Here is a 14675-nt window from a genome sequence, read left to right as displayed (position 1 = left end):
AAGGACAACATTGAAAAAGATGAAACCCTCAAAAACATTTATTCAATTAAGTGTGGGCCAATAATACCATCACATAAAACTGTAATAGGGAATGGGGCAAAATAAGTTTACTAGTAAATTGTTTGTGTGGAAAATAATACAATAATAATCCTATATAACAAAAGCCTAATATGCTAAGTGTCTGGTCATCCATTCAACCAATCAAAGGGTAATATGCTAATGATATACTAAGACCGCTCAACTGCTCGCTATGATGTGCACTGACCACCAGGGGGCAGACAGTTGACCAGTCACTATTATGTTCACTGACGACCAGGGGGCAAACTCTCCAACTGGTAGTTTAGCTTGCTGCTGGGATCCGGCTGATTAGAACTGAGCAAGACGAACCAGGCACACCCTAGAGCCATCCCGCAGTCCCTCCCCAGCTGGCCAACCTCCTATGTCCCTCCCCAGCCCTGATCATGTACTGGTGGGGTCCCTCGGCCTGGCCTGTGCCCTCTCGCAATACGAGACCCCTCGGGGGATGTCAGAGAGCCAGTTTTGGACTGATCCTACAGGCCAGGCCAAGGGACCCCACTGGTGTATGAATTCATGCACCAGGCCTCTAGTTGGGGTATAAAAATGCTAAGGATTTGGGGGTGTTTTCTATCCTGCTACATTTCTGAATACATTTATTAAATCTAGTAGATTTTGATAGAGTCTTTAGGGTTTTCTATGTACAGTATCATATTATCTGCAAACAATGAGAGTTTTACGTCCTCCTTTCCAATTTGGATGCCTATCATTTCTTCTTATCTGATCGCTGTGGCTAGTACTTATCAAAAAAAAAAAGGTGTTGGACTTTGTTGAATGTTTTTTCCGCATCAATTGATATGATCATGTGATTTTTGTCTTACAATCTGTTTATGTGCTATATTACATTTATTGATTTGTGAATAGTGTACCAGCCTTGCATCCCCAGAATAAATTCCTTTATTACTTTCTTCCTCCTACTTATGCTGGGCTTTTCTTGTTGTTCTCTTTCTAATTATTTAACTTGCAGGGTTAGATAACTTATTACCAGTTTTTCTTGGATTTTTTTTTTTTTTTGAGGTAAGCCTGTAGTGCTATGAACTTCCCTTTCAGGACTGCTTTCACTGGGTCCCATAGATTTTGGATAACAATCTATGAGAGAGATGTCTGTGTTCATTTTCATTTGTTTCCAGGATGTTTTCCATTTATTCTTCGATCTCTTTGGTAATCCATTCATTGTTTAATATCATGCTGTTTAGCGTCCATGTATTTGATTATTTTTTAGTGTTTTTATTGTAGTTGATTTATAATTTCATGTCATTGTGGTCTGAGAAGATGCTAAATATGATTTCAATCTTCTTGAATTTGTAGAGTCTTAGCCTGTGTCCTTACATGTGGTCTACCTTTGAAAATGTCCCATGTGCACTTGAGAAGAATGTATATTCCATAGCTTTGGTGTGGAATGTTCTGAAGATGTCAATTAGTTCCACCTGTTCTAGAGTACCATTTAGGATTGCAATTTCCTTGTTGATTTTTTGTCTAGGATATTTATGCAATGATGTCGGTGGGGTATTAAAGCCCCTACTATGATTGTTGAAATCTCCCTTGATATCCTCCAGAAGTTTTTTAATATATTTAGATCCACCTGAATTGAGTGCATATATGTTAACCAGAGTTATAGCCTCTTTTTTTTTTAAATATATTTTATTGATTTTTTACAGAGAGGAAGGGGGAGAGATAGAGAGTTAGAAACATCGATGAGAGAGAAACATCGATTAGCTGCCTCCTGCACATCTCCCACTGGGGATGTGCCCGCAACCCAGGTACATGCCCTTGACCGGAATCGAACCTGGGACCTTTCAGTCCGCAGGCCGACGCTCTATCCACTTAGCCAAACCGGTTTCGGCGAGTTATAGCCTCTTTTTGTATCAGTCCCTTTAGTATCTGAAAGTGGTCTTCCTTATCTCTTGTTATGGCCCTCACTTTGAGGTCTATTTTGTCAGATATAAGTATTACCACCCCAGGTTTTTTCTGTTGGTTTTGTAGGGGTTTTTGTTTGTTTTGTTTTTCATTTTCATTTGCCTGAAAAACCTTTTTCCATCCTTTCACCATCACTCTGTGTGAATCCTTTGTTCTGAAGTGGGTCTCATATATATGGGTCATGTTTTCTTATCCATTCATCTACCCTATGTCTTTTGATTGGAGCATTTAATCCATGTATGTTTAAGTTTATTGTTGATAGATACTTGTTTTTGCTATTTTTATTCTTTATGCCTGCGTTCTTTCCTCCCTTTATATTTCTTTTTACAACATTCCCTTTGGCATATCTTGCTTTGGTGGCTTGGTGGTAATAAACTCTCTTAGCCTTTTTTTTGTCTGCAAAGTTCCTGACTTCACCTTCAATTTTAAATGTTATCCTTGCTGAATAGAGTAGTCTTGGATTCAGTCCCTTGATTTTCATCACTTTGTATAGTTCATGCCACTCTCTTCTGGCCTGATGTGTTTCTGTTGAGAAATCAGTTGATAGTCTAATGGGAGATCCCTTGTAGGTAACTTTCTCTCTCTTTCTTGCAGCCTTTAAAATTCTTTGTCTTTTATGTTTGCCAATTTAATTATGATGTATCTTGGTGTAGGTCTTTTTGGGTTCATCTTGATTGGGACCTTCTATGTTTCTTGAACTTATGTTACTTTTTTCTTCTCAAAGTCAGGGAAGTTTTCTGTCATTATTTCTTCTTCAGTTTTTCTATCCCTTGCTCAGCTTCCTCTCCTTCTGGCACCCTATTATGTGGATGCTATTTCATTTCATGTTGCCCCAGAGCTCGCTTAGACCAGCTGTGGGCAAACTATGGCCCGCGGGCCAGATCTGGCCCGTTTGAAATGAATAAAACTATTGAAAAAAAAGACCGTACCCTTTTATGTAATGATGTTTACTTTGAATTTATATTAGTTCACACAAACACTCCATCCATGCTTTTGTTCTGGCCCTCTGGTCCAGTTTAAGAACCCACTGTGGCCCTCGAGTCAAAAAGTTTGCCCACCCCTGCCTTAGACTCTCCTCCTGTATTTAAAAAAAAATTTTCCAGTTGCTGTAGAGCTTGGATGTTTTTTCCTATCTTGTCTTCTAACTTGCTGATTCGGACCTCAGCCTCTTCTAGTCTACTGTTGAAACCTTCCATTGTGTTCTTTATTGCAGCTATGTCATTCTTCATTTTCTCTTGATCTTACTCATATGGTGTTATTTCTCATTCAGCTCCTTATAATTCTCAAGTTGCATGTATTTCTCATCCAGACGTTTGAACATCCTTATAACCATTACTCTGAATCCTTTCTCTGGCAAATTACTTGCCTCCATTTCATTTAATTCCTTTTCTAGTGATTCCTCCTTTTCTTTCATTTGAGGATTGTTTCTTTACCACCCCATTTCTGCTGTTCCTTTTAATTTGTTTCTATGTATTAGATCAAATGGCTATGCCACCCAGATTTGGGGGTTGGTCTTATGTAGTAGATGTTTTGTGGGACCAGTGGTGCTGTGTCTCTCAGGTCTCCTGGGCTGCGTGTTCTAGGGAGGCTCCCTACTTGAGATATCTGATGATGTGGCTCACTCCCTGTCACATCATGCCAGCTGTTGTGGAGGTGCTGACCAAACAGCATAAAATACAACAAGACAAGACATGACACAGAAGAAACAGAACACAAATGTACACAAAACCCTTATAACCCCAACAATAGTGACCACCAGCAAAAAGAGAATTAGGAAAGAGAAAAGAGCGCAAGGATGATAGAAAATAAAATAGACTAAAAATATGGGAATAAACACGACAAAATAAACAAACCAAAAAGCACAAACAAAAAACACCCAAAATGGGGGGTGGGGGGGCAGTCATAATCTATAGAGGCAGAGCTTAAATAAAGAAAATAACATTAAAGAATTAAAGGAATAGGGGAAGGACCACTGTTTAGAATAAAGAAGACAAGGATGAAAAAAATTCAAAAGGAGAGTAGAGGAGAGAGCAGATAATCCTGAGTTTAGGAAATGAAAGAATTTAATCATTTAGGAGAAGAAGAAAAGAGAATGAGAAGAGAGGGAAAAAATAATTGAGTAGTGAAAAAAAGAAAAGAGAAAGGGAAATTGAGTAGGAGCAGGGAAGAGTGGATTAGATATATGAACAAAACAACAGAGACTAAAATAATAACAAAGCAATAAAGCAGACAGATAAGGAAGATCAATTACTAAAAAGGGGGGCAAAGAAAGGAAGGAGAAAAATGGGAGGAAGAAAAGGGACGAGAGGAATAAAAAGGTGCAAAAAATAAAATAAATAAAATATAAAAATGAAGTGAAGTGTTGTTCGCTTCAGCCAAGTTTTAATGCCCTGTGGGACCCGGCTTAGGACCCCACTCTTCTGTTCTATCTGCCAATTCTGGGCTTCCTGTGAGGTCCTTAGGTGCTAACCACTGTCAGGCACTGTCTTTTGGCTTTTAGCACCTGCTTGAAGCTCCAAGCAATCCACCGGTCCACTGCTTGTGTCTGTCTCCACAGGCCTTGGCTTCAAGCAGGAGGGGCCAATCTGCCTTTTTTGCTTATCTGCCAGCTGTCACTCTTAATCACTCAAGAGTCTGTTTCTGACCGGGCTTTAGGTGGGGTTGGTATTGTTTTGCTTTCAGAGAATATGATGGGTGTTTCTTCCTGTCCCAGAGCTACTCCTCCGCGAGTGGCCCAAATATTACCCTGCTCTTGGCTGGACAGAGGTCCTGTATGAAGACCGATGGGGTGAGCTGAGACTCGGGAGTTTTTATCAGTCTGTTTCCTAGAATAGTGAGGCGGATGGCCCTCCTCCACTCCATCACTGGGGGCTCCTTGAGGCTGTTCAGACCCCTGAGCTTAGATTCTGCCATTGTTTCCTCAGTGAACTACAAGTGCAGAGTGTGGCAGGCTGCATCACCTAGGGTGGGTTTTTCCCCCCAGGGAGCTCCTCCCACGGAAAATGGCCATTCGGGTTTGGAAGCATATGAACAACCCAATGCAGGACTCCTAGCTGCTGCTTTTCCAGGTCTCCCTGCCTGGCTTACCTCACCGCCTGTCCTCAGGCACCTGAATGCATGCCTCCCTCCCTGCACCGATGCCTCGGGTATGTAGTTGCAAATGAAAACTCCTGTGCTCTCGGGTTAGAGATTTTTTCCAAAAGGCAATGGAAATCACTGCTCTCCCCGCACTGGCTGTGGTCTGCTGAGTCTAGTCTCCACTGCTGCCAGCAGTCTTGCTACCTTTCGTAGCTGCTTGGAGGAGACGGACGCTGCGGATGGTGCTGCCACAGGTCTGGGGGTGCGGCTGGGAGGCCACCACCACCCTGGCTGGTGTGTGTGCCTGGGCAACCCCCTCTCTGATCTCGCTCTTCCTCCCGGTCTCCCGGCGCCTCCTGTTCTTCCTTGTACGTCGCCTCCTCAGCTGGACCACAGTTGGAAATCCCAGGTGAATGTCCTCCAATTTAGTTGTGTTTTCAGTCTGGCTCTTGGGATGAGGTGCTGACAGGGCTGCCTAGTCAGCCGCCATTTTCTCATCTCACCCCAAAAAGTTGTTTTTAGAAGTAAGTTTTTTGATGTAAGAATGAGCTAAGTTGTGTCGAAATGTTGTCATCTGTTGTCCTAGATAAGCAACCAGTAGCTCAGTTAGCAAGGTAAAGAGGAACAAAAGAATGTTCCAGGTGAAGGCAGCTCGGATATGAAGCCAGCTCAGAAGTTATGGACTAAAATGAGAAACCGTGATTACAAATTGTCACTCAAGAATTACCAATGCCATTTCCAGGCACAAGGGGATTTGTTCCCAGGTCCTGGGAACAAGACACTGATTGAGTTTCTTCCTCACTGTCCGAGAAAGGACGGGCGTCCTTTGAGATAAACTTTCACCGTGCAGGTGTTCGGACATTCAAAGTAGTTGCCAGCAAAAAGACTACTTTACACAGGCAGGACCGGGCTAGGCAATTCATCCAACCTTATATTGGTGTAATTATGACTGCCAGAGGAATTATGACACACAAATAGTTAGAGTTGCTATTCACACAGCAATTATTCTCCTTGTATCATCGCAGTGGGCACAAAGCTTATCAGCACACAGCGCACTGTTACTCGCACAGCCAGGATCCATCTGAGGCCGCACCATTTGTCTGTCTTCTGCACGGAGTGGAGCTGAGCGGGCGGGGATGGGGCTGCGCCCAAGCTGAAGGCGATCAGCGAAGATAAACTTCCAGCCATCAGAGCCACCAGTGCAGTCCAGGGATCAGAGTGATCAGCGATGACCAGGCGTCCAGCGATCAAGCAATGATCAACTCGAATGGTGTTCGGGGACCCTTTAAATAGCCTGTAGTGCCCATGGCAGGCCAGGGGGGAGTAGGGGGATTCTGGTCAACAAAATGCAGAACAAGATCTCAAGTTTAACATTCGTTCCAATGGGCATATCAGTGAACAAACCTGTAAGCACTGGTCATCACACATGTGGTTATCAGGGAAGTCACTCTAAGCCAGCAGGCTAAGTTCAGGTCCTTATCAGGAATGCACACTCTTCAGGGCAGTGGGGAATGTGTCCTTAATATCACACTTTACGTTTCAGGACAGTTAACGCAAACCTTTTAAAACCTTTTTAACATTTTTTGGCATTTTAAACATTTCTATATTTTACTACAGCACTCGCCATAAGCAATCTGGTGTGTCTCTCAGTTCTACTATTCTGAAATAGAACCGTAACATCCAAACCTGTAGAAACTTTTTATGAGTTTATTTGAGCCAAACTGAGAGCAATTGCTGAGGAGCAAAATCTAAATGGATTGAGAAAATGGCAGTTTTATGACTTATATTATGCCGGACGTCTTATCCGCATCTAGAAGGGTTCAGGAATCTGGAGAAGGGGCTGTGGTAAAGAGTCTAGAAACGAAACATAATTTTGGAAGGCATTTTGGGGAGCCAGAGGAGACAGCTAAGGAAACCAAGTCCCGTCTGTCTCAGGACCCCCTCCCTCTTTATCAACACAAATTGTCCTAAGGCAAAGTAGATATGCATATCAAAGGTAAGGTTTAGTATACAGAGGCATTGTCAGTTTTGAGGGAACTGCCTTCAGCTGTTCAGGTGTTTGGCCAGCAGGAGGTAGTAACATGTAGATTGAAATGCCCTCAGCTGTCTGGCAGTAAGCAATCATCTATGCAAACCTTTAGGTATGGGGAAATGCCTTTAGCAGCAGATAATATGTATTCAGCCCTGCTGAATCCTCAAGTTCCATCAACCTTTGATGAAACTTCTTGCATTTATGACATGCTGGCAATTTTATATTAGAGAGGCAGGGGAAAGCAAAGCAGGGAAATCTCTGAGATTGGATAAAAGTAAAATGATAGACACAGCCTGGGTATAGGTTAGTTAACAACATTTACAGCACATGGAGATGGTACACGGGGAACAAGATAACAATGAGGGTCTCATGCTTTGGTAGGAGATTATGTGCCCTCGAGTTTAGTAAAGGGAAAAATAAAAAATAAATAAAAATGGGGACCTTTTTCCCCTCCCCACAGGGGAGTCTGTTCTGTGGGACTCTTTCCTCCTCCCCACATGGAAGTCTGTACTTATCCTATCTAATAAAAGACAAAAAGGGTAATTAACCATATCTCCGCTATGCTTCCCATTGGCTAATCAGGGTGATATGCAAATTAACTGCCAACAAAAATGGCAGTTAATTTGCATACGCAGGCTCCAAGCGGTGGATCGAAGCCAAACAGCCCCAAAGCCACGGAGCAGCGAGGCCTCCCAGCACCGGGATCAGCAGAGCCGCAAGGCCTCCCGACACCAGGATCAGCGTGAAGGGGCTATGCCGCAACCCCCAGATCGGCCCTGCTCTGTGTGTGACAAGGGGAAGCTCCCCAACGCCCTTATCAGCCCTGCTCTGTGCGTGTCAGGGGGCAGTGCCCCAACGCCCCAATGGGCCCTGCCCTGAACGTGTCAGGGGCAGCGCCCCAACTCCTAGATCAGCCCTACTCTGTGCATGACAGGGGGCAGCGCCCCAACTCCCTAATCGGCCCTGCTCTGAGCCCGACCAGGGGCTGCACTTAGGGATTGGGCCTGCCCTCTGCCACCCGGGGAGCGGGCCTAAGCCAGCAGGGCGTTATCTCCCCGAGGGGTCCCAGACTGGGAGAGGGCACACGTGGGGCTGAGGGACATCCTCCCCCACCCCCAGCCCTTGTGCACTGGGCCTGTAGTTCTTCAATAAATCTTCATCTTTGCTATACCAAAAAAAATAGAGAGAAAGAAAAAGAAAGAAAAGGGGGATTACTCTGACATTCCAAAGGTATGTTATCATAGATGCAAAAAGACAATAGTCAGGCTCAGTTAAGGTAAAGATTCCTTTGTCAGGGCAAATACTAGCCTAGGACATGACTACCCACCATGACTTGCTTTTCGTTAGGAAGTTTTATTTCAGACCAACCTATGTGGTTACTTTAGGTCTCTGAGTTAGTAAGGACCCCCAATCAGCTCACCCCCACCCCCACTCCTGCCCTGAGCTTGTCAGGTTTAGCATGTGGCCCTTTTCTAGTCCACATCCATGTAAAATTGGTGTTCTCTTTGCAATTGCAAAACACAACATTCAGCTGCTTTGTACAGCTGCATAGCATCACACAAGATAAATGTCCCATATCCCGATATAGTGACTGATTTTTCTATCTTACCAAAATATTTTGGCCTCTAGGATACTATGGATTCTTTTTTTTTCCATTCAGAATTTAGAATGTTGGACATGGGTGAGAATGGGGAGCAGGAGGAGTTAGAAACCATTAACTACTGAGGAGAAATTTCATGATTTTTATATTTGAATATGTAATTTCATTAGTAATATTTTTTCTTTGTTCTTTTTGCTGTTTGCAGTGACTATTTTAGAGTTTAACACTATAAATCTTACTTTGAAGATGTAAAAAATAAAATTGTCTACTTTAATCTCTTTAATCTATAATTTTGAATTTTCAAATAAAATAAGAATGCAAAGTGGTTGAGGTCCTAGCCAATGTAATAAGATAAGATGAAAAAATAAGGAGGTATAAATAATGAAATTATGACTGTCTTACACACAAAATTCAAAATAATCAATGGGAAAACTAGTGAAAGTAGTAAGAGAATTTCATTAGCTGGGTCGATATGGTGTCAACAAACAATAACCACTAGCTTTTCTATACATGAGAAACATTGAATTAGAAAATGTAATGCAAAATAATACCCCAAAACCTAGAAACCAAACTTAATCAGTAAATTCAACCAATCCTAATGGGACTTGAAAAGTGAACCACAAAGTTCTTCACAGATAAGAGAAGTAAAATCTGCATAGAAAATGATGAAGGAGCAGAATAATGAGACGTACTGTCCTATCACGGGTAAAAGACTAGTGGCTCTGGAATGAAAGTGTGGCTTTGGCACTTCCGGAGGCAACTTGACCAGTGAGAATTGAGCACATGACCAAGGTCATAGTTCAAAAAAGTAGTAAAAGAATAGATTTTTTTTTCCAAAAAATGTATTTTTGCCACATGTTTTTATTTTCTTAAATCCTTTGGTGAACTCTTCCCCTTACCCCCACCCTCCCCTACCTTCCCTCTGAGGTTTGACGGTCTGATCGATGCTTCTTTGTCTCTGGATCTGTTTTTGTTCATCAGTTTATGTTATCCATTATATTCCATAAATGAATGAGATCATGTGATATTTATCTTTCTCTGACTGGCAAAAGTGGATAATGTTTTAAATGGTTTTGAGACAACTGTCCATACAGAAAAACTACTATGTCTTTCCAGTTTAAGAATTACATATTCTTTATTTTTTTGTATTAAGAACCCAAATTTAAGAAGGTAAAATTATAAAAGTACAGTTGACCATAGTTCAATTTGAGACAGGTTCATAAGAAACTAGAAAATTCCCTGGCAAGTGGAAAGAGGAAGCATCTACCAAAATTTAAAGTGTATGTGTGCATTATATAGAATTACATTCCTAAAAAGCTGTCCTAGACAAGTACTCATGCATGTATGTGATGTTAGGGAAGTACTGTTCATCATACGAAATGAAACCCTAAATGTCCATCAGAAGGGGAATTTAAGTAAACTATGGCACCATAACACTGTAGAAAATGATGTAGTCGTTAAACAGAATAAGAATACGCCAGGTCAGCACATGCCACCTCCCACCTCTCTGAGACCTCAAGCCCAGAGCGATGGCATCTTCATCCTGGGCTTCTTACCAACACACCCTCAGGTGAAGTCTGCAGGTCCAGGGTCAGTCCCCTGAGCTGTGGAAAGATCCCTTGGGGCATGACCTCCATTCAAACTCCAGCATGAAGTTCCATTGGCCACCAAGCCCTCCTGCAAGGAACACCCAGCCACTGTGCAGAACAAGAAGCCTGGTTGCCCAGGGCAATGCTTACCTAACAGATGGTGGGCAGGGGTAGAAAAGTAACTGGGGAACAGGAGATACGCTAGGAAGTCTCCAACTGACTTGGAGAGATTTCAGAAGATTTTCACCAGGAAATAGTTCCAGCTAAATGGGGAGTTTGTGTTTGATGGGGAAAGTTTCAGATTTGCAAGAGGAACGTGGAGATGAATGGTGGTTGGGGCACAGCAGTGTGAATGAATGTACTTCATGCCACTGAGCTGCACACTTACAGGTGGTTAAGATGGCAAATTTATGTTATGCGTATTTTACTACAATTTGAAAACTGAAACCAGGGTATTATGAAAAATGAATAACCAAAGACAAAGCACAGGCTTCTGACTAGCCGCTACTTGGCACTGTGCTCCTCGCAGCTGGTGGTAGCAAAGGAGATGCGATTGGAAGCTGTCAGCTTGACATCCGGAAGGCTCCTGCAAGGGTGCACACTTGGGGAGGTGTGTGCTGCAGACCCACAGCCGTCCTGGGACCAGAGGGGAGGCAGGCAGGAGGCAGAGCCCTCGGCCATGGAGTGCGGCTGTGGCTCTCCACCAGGCCCTGCCAGCCCCTCTCTGCCTTTCAGAAGCCCTGGTGAGGCAAGCCCCTCTTACTGGGGGTACGTGCAGCCAAATGCAAACCCTGATGGTGCACCCTGTGGCATGATGTGCCTGTTTCCCATCCCCTGCAGCACCGGTGAGAGAGTTCGCCAGAGCAGCCCCTTCACAGACACCGGTTGGGTGATAAGCACACTGTATAGCTGATTACCAGAATTATCGCAAACAGCACAAGCCAGCAGAGGCATCACTGCCTTTGAAGCATAATAATCCCTCCTTTGGAAACACTGCTGTTTGAAATTCTTTGCTATTTTTAGATAGTCCCTTGCTCTATAAGTCAGCTATGTTATTTTTAGACAGTCTCTTATTCTGTAAAATATAACTTTGTTTTTTAGCTTGAATAATAGAAAAGATAAACTTAACTGTCTAACCTTGCAAGCTAGCCATCCAATGTAAGGGGCTGATACACTGATACTGATAATATTCTCATGCCATGTGTTTGTTAGATATGATATGTACTCAAGGTTACAAGTTGTCTGTATAAATATGACAGATGTGTTGTTAGATATGATATATATTCAAGATTACAAGCTATCTGCAAAAATAACTTACAGAAAGACCTCCTAGAAGGATATAAAAAGGGAATGTTCCTTCCTTTGTTTTCTCAGAATCTGACAGAGATATTCTGCTCTAAGCCTGTGCATAATAAAGATGACTCCTAATTAATTGGCTTGTTAAGGCATCTTGTATCTATCTCACTGATTTACGACACAAGACGTTGAAGGCCTCACAAAGGAAGACAGGAGCCTCCTGCAGGAGAGGTGAGAACTAACAACCCCGCACCCCCAACCAAGGCACCTTCCACCAGCCCAGATTAAGGGGAAGGTGCATAGGTGATGCCCCAGCAGACGAGGCACCAAGACAAAGCCCTCACTGCAGATTCACATGCTCCAGCCCCTTGGGAAGTCAGCTGCCTGAAGCCAATCAACTTGTAGGTGTCAGTGCCCGGGAGCAGGTGAGAAGCCCCTGCCCTCTGCAGCTCATGCCCCGGAGCAGGTGAGAACCCAGCCCCCTGCAGCCCCTCAGCTCTCAGGGAGAGAGAGGGGTGCTCTCCAACTGTCTGCTCCAGGATGGGACCCTTCAGGAACACAGAGGAAAATGTTCCCTTTGTTCTTGGCCACCAACCGGGATCATTATTCCATGGGCACAGGGGACGAGAGAGTTCTCAGCCATCCTCATTAAAAAAAGATGGTTAAACATAAATCTCACAAGTCCTGGAGGCAGAAACATTTGAGCTGCCACGCTCCTCCTTCATTTCTGAGGTCAGAAACTCGGGCTTGGAAAAGAGAAGTTAGCAACTCATTTGGGAACTAAATCCATGTGCGGCAGTGTAGGGGAGGAAAAATAATTTTGCCTTTGCCCTCTGAGTTCTTGATTGACACACGCTCTACCCCCCTGTAATGAAAGAGATTGACAAGAGAAAAACAAACAAGTTTATCAACACGTGCACCTCATGTATACATGGGAGAGACCAGGGAAACTGGGTAACTCTCCAGAGACACCAGCCACCACCTTGAACGCCATCTTCAGCTAAAAACAAAAAAAAGGTGTTGGGGGAGGAGGAGGCCAGTTATGGGGTGACCAGGAAGAGCCAGGTAAACAGGGCTAAGGTGTGTTCACGTAAAAACATTCAAACCTTTAGAGACCTTTTGTGCATTTATTTGAGCCAAACTGTCGACAATTGCCAGGAAGCAGAAGCTCAAGGATTGGGATAGTGCTCCGGAGAACGGCAGTTTTTCACCTGGTTTTATACATTTCCATCAAAGGGGGAGACGTACGTGGGTTACATGAAGTCCATTAGTGATTAGGAGGGTGGGAGAAAGTATTGGATGAAATACTGGGACTGGATAAAAAGTAAAATGATAGCCCTAACCCAGTGGTCGGCAAACTCATTAGTCAACAGAGCCAAATAGCAACAGTACAACAATTGAAATTTCTTTTGAGAGCCAAATTTTTAAAACTTAAACTATATAGGTAGGTACATTGTTATTAACTTAATTAGGGTACTCCTAAGCTGGCCTTTGCTAAAAATGTCCTCAATCTGATTGAAGTACGTTCTCTGAGGTCGACCCCTTCCAACTCTCCCATCCACACTCGTCTTGTATACTTGTTTCGTCTATCTCCTTTCATTCATCCTCTCTTCATGTCCAAACCATCTCAACATACCTTTCTCAATCCTCGACACTACATCTTTCACTTCACAACGTTCCCTAAAATTAATAAACTTTACATAAAGTTTTAAGTCTTCGTTAAAGTATAGGTACATTGAATAAAACTTAATATCATACTTAATAACAATATTATTTATTGATAAAATTAAATTCCTTATAATTTACCTTACAATATCCATAAAATTAAATCATGACAATGGAGGCCCCGCCTTTCGGCTCCAACCTCGGGTCCTGCCGCGCTGCCAGAGGATCATCTATCCTTTGGTACAGACAAAAGAGCAGTTAGCAATTAGACAGGAAAAGAATGGCACTGAAACAGATTTCCAGCAACAAATGCTTTGGGGGATTGCAGAAAGTTTTTGAACATGACAGTGTTGAACTGAACTGCAAAATGAAATTTGCCATCTACTTACCACCAAAGGCAGAAACTGGAAAGTGCCCTGCACTATATTGGCTGTCTGGTTTAACTTGCACAGAACAGAATTTTATATCAAAATCTGGTTATCATCAGGCTGCCTCAGAACATGGCCTTGTTGTCATTGCTCCAGATACCAGCCCTCGTGGCTACAATATTAAAGGAGAAGATGAGAGCTGGGACTTTGGCACTGGCGCTGGGTTTTATGTGGATGCCACTGAACATCCTTGGAAAACTAACTACAGAATGTACTCTTATGTAACAGAAGAGCTTCCTCAACTCATAAATGCCAATTTTCCAGTGGACCCCCAAAGGATGCCTATTTTTGGCCACTCCATGGGAGGCCATGGAGCTCTGATTTGTGCTTTAAAGAACCCTGGAAAATACAAATCTGTGTCAGCATTTGCTCCAATTTGCAATCCAGTGCTTTGTCCTTGGGGCAAAAAAGCCTTTAATGGATATTTGGGAGCAGATCAAAGTAAATGGAAAGCTTATGATGCTACTCATCTTGTGAAGTCCTTTCCAGGTTCTCAGCTTGACATACTAATTGATCAAGGAAAAGGTGACCAGTTTATTTCAGATGGACAGTTACTACCTGATCACTTCATAGCTGCCTGTACAGAAAAGAAAATCCCTGTTGTTTTTAGGTTACAAGAGGGTTAGATCATAGCTACTACTTCATTGCTACCTTTATTACTGATCACATCAGACATCATGCAAAATACCTGAATGTTTAAAAAACTTCATATACGAGAATCTCTTCAGGATTATAAAATTATAACTAATTGCAGGGAAATAAGATTTCAAAACATTGTATTTCATTCTATAGTTGAATCACCTTCTGAATAAATATATGAAACCTTCTGGTTTTAAAAGTTATTTACCTGTGTTCACATGGGAAATTCGTAATACTTTATAATTTTTTTTGGTCATTTGGAAATCATCATTGTGTGACTGCAGGTCACAGTATGAATGTAATCCCATTCAAATCATAGAATGCCAACTGTGGAACAGAGGATTTAAAAGAAATTT

General features: G+C 42.7%; 1 pseudogene; it reads left to right on the top strand.

Moving 5' to 3' along the window:
• Positions 1-13423: 13423 nt before the first annotated feature.
• On the top strand, positions 13424-14506 carry LOC102770126 (annotated as a pseudogene).
• The last annotated feature ends 169 nt before the right edge of the window (positions 14507-14675 follow it).

Source organism: Myotis davidii, unplaced genomic scaffold (assembly GCF_000327345.1).
Source record: "Myotis davidii unplaced genomic scaffold, ASM32734v1 scaffold750, whole genome shotgun sequence".
Classification (NCBI taxonomy): Eukaryota; Metazoa; Chordata; class Mammalia; order Chiroptera; family Vespertilionidae; genus Myotis; species Myotis davidii.
The sequence above is the reverse complement of the archived record's forward strand: the minus strand, read 5'-3'. Positions and strand labels throughout refer to the sequence as shown.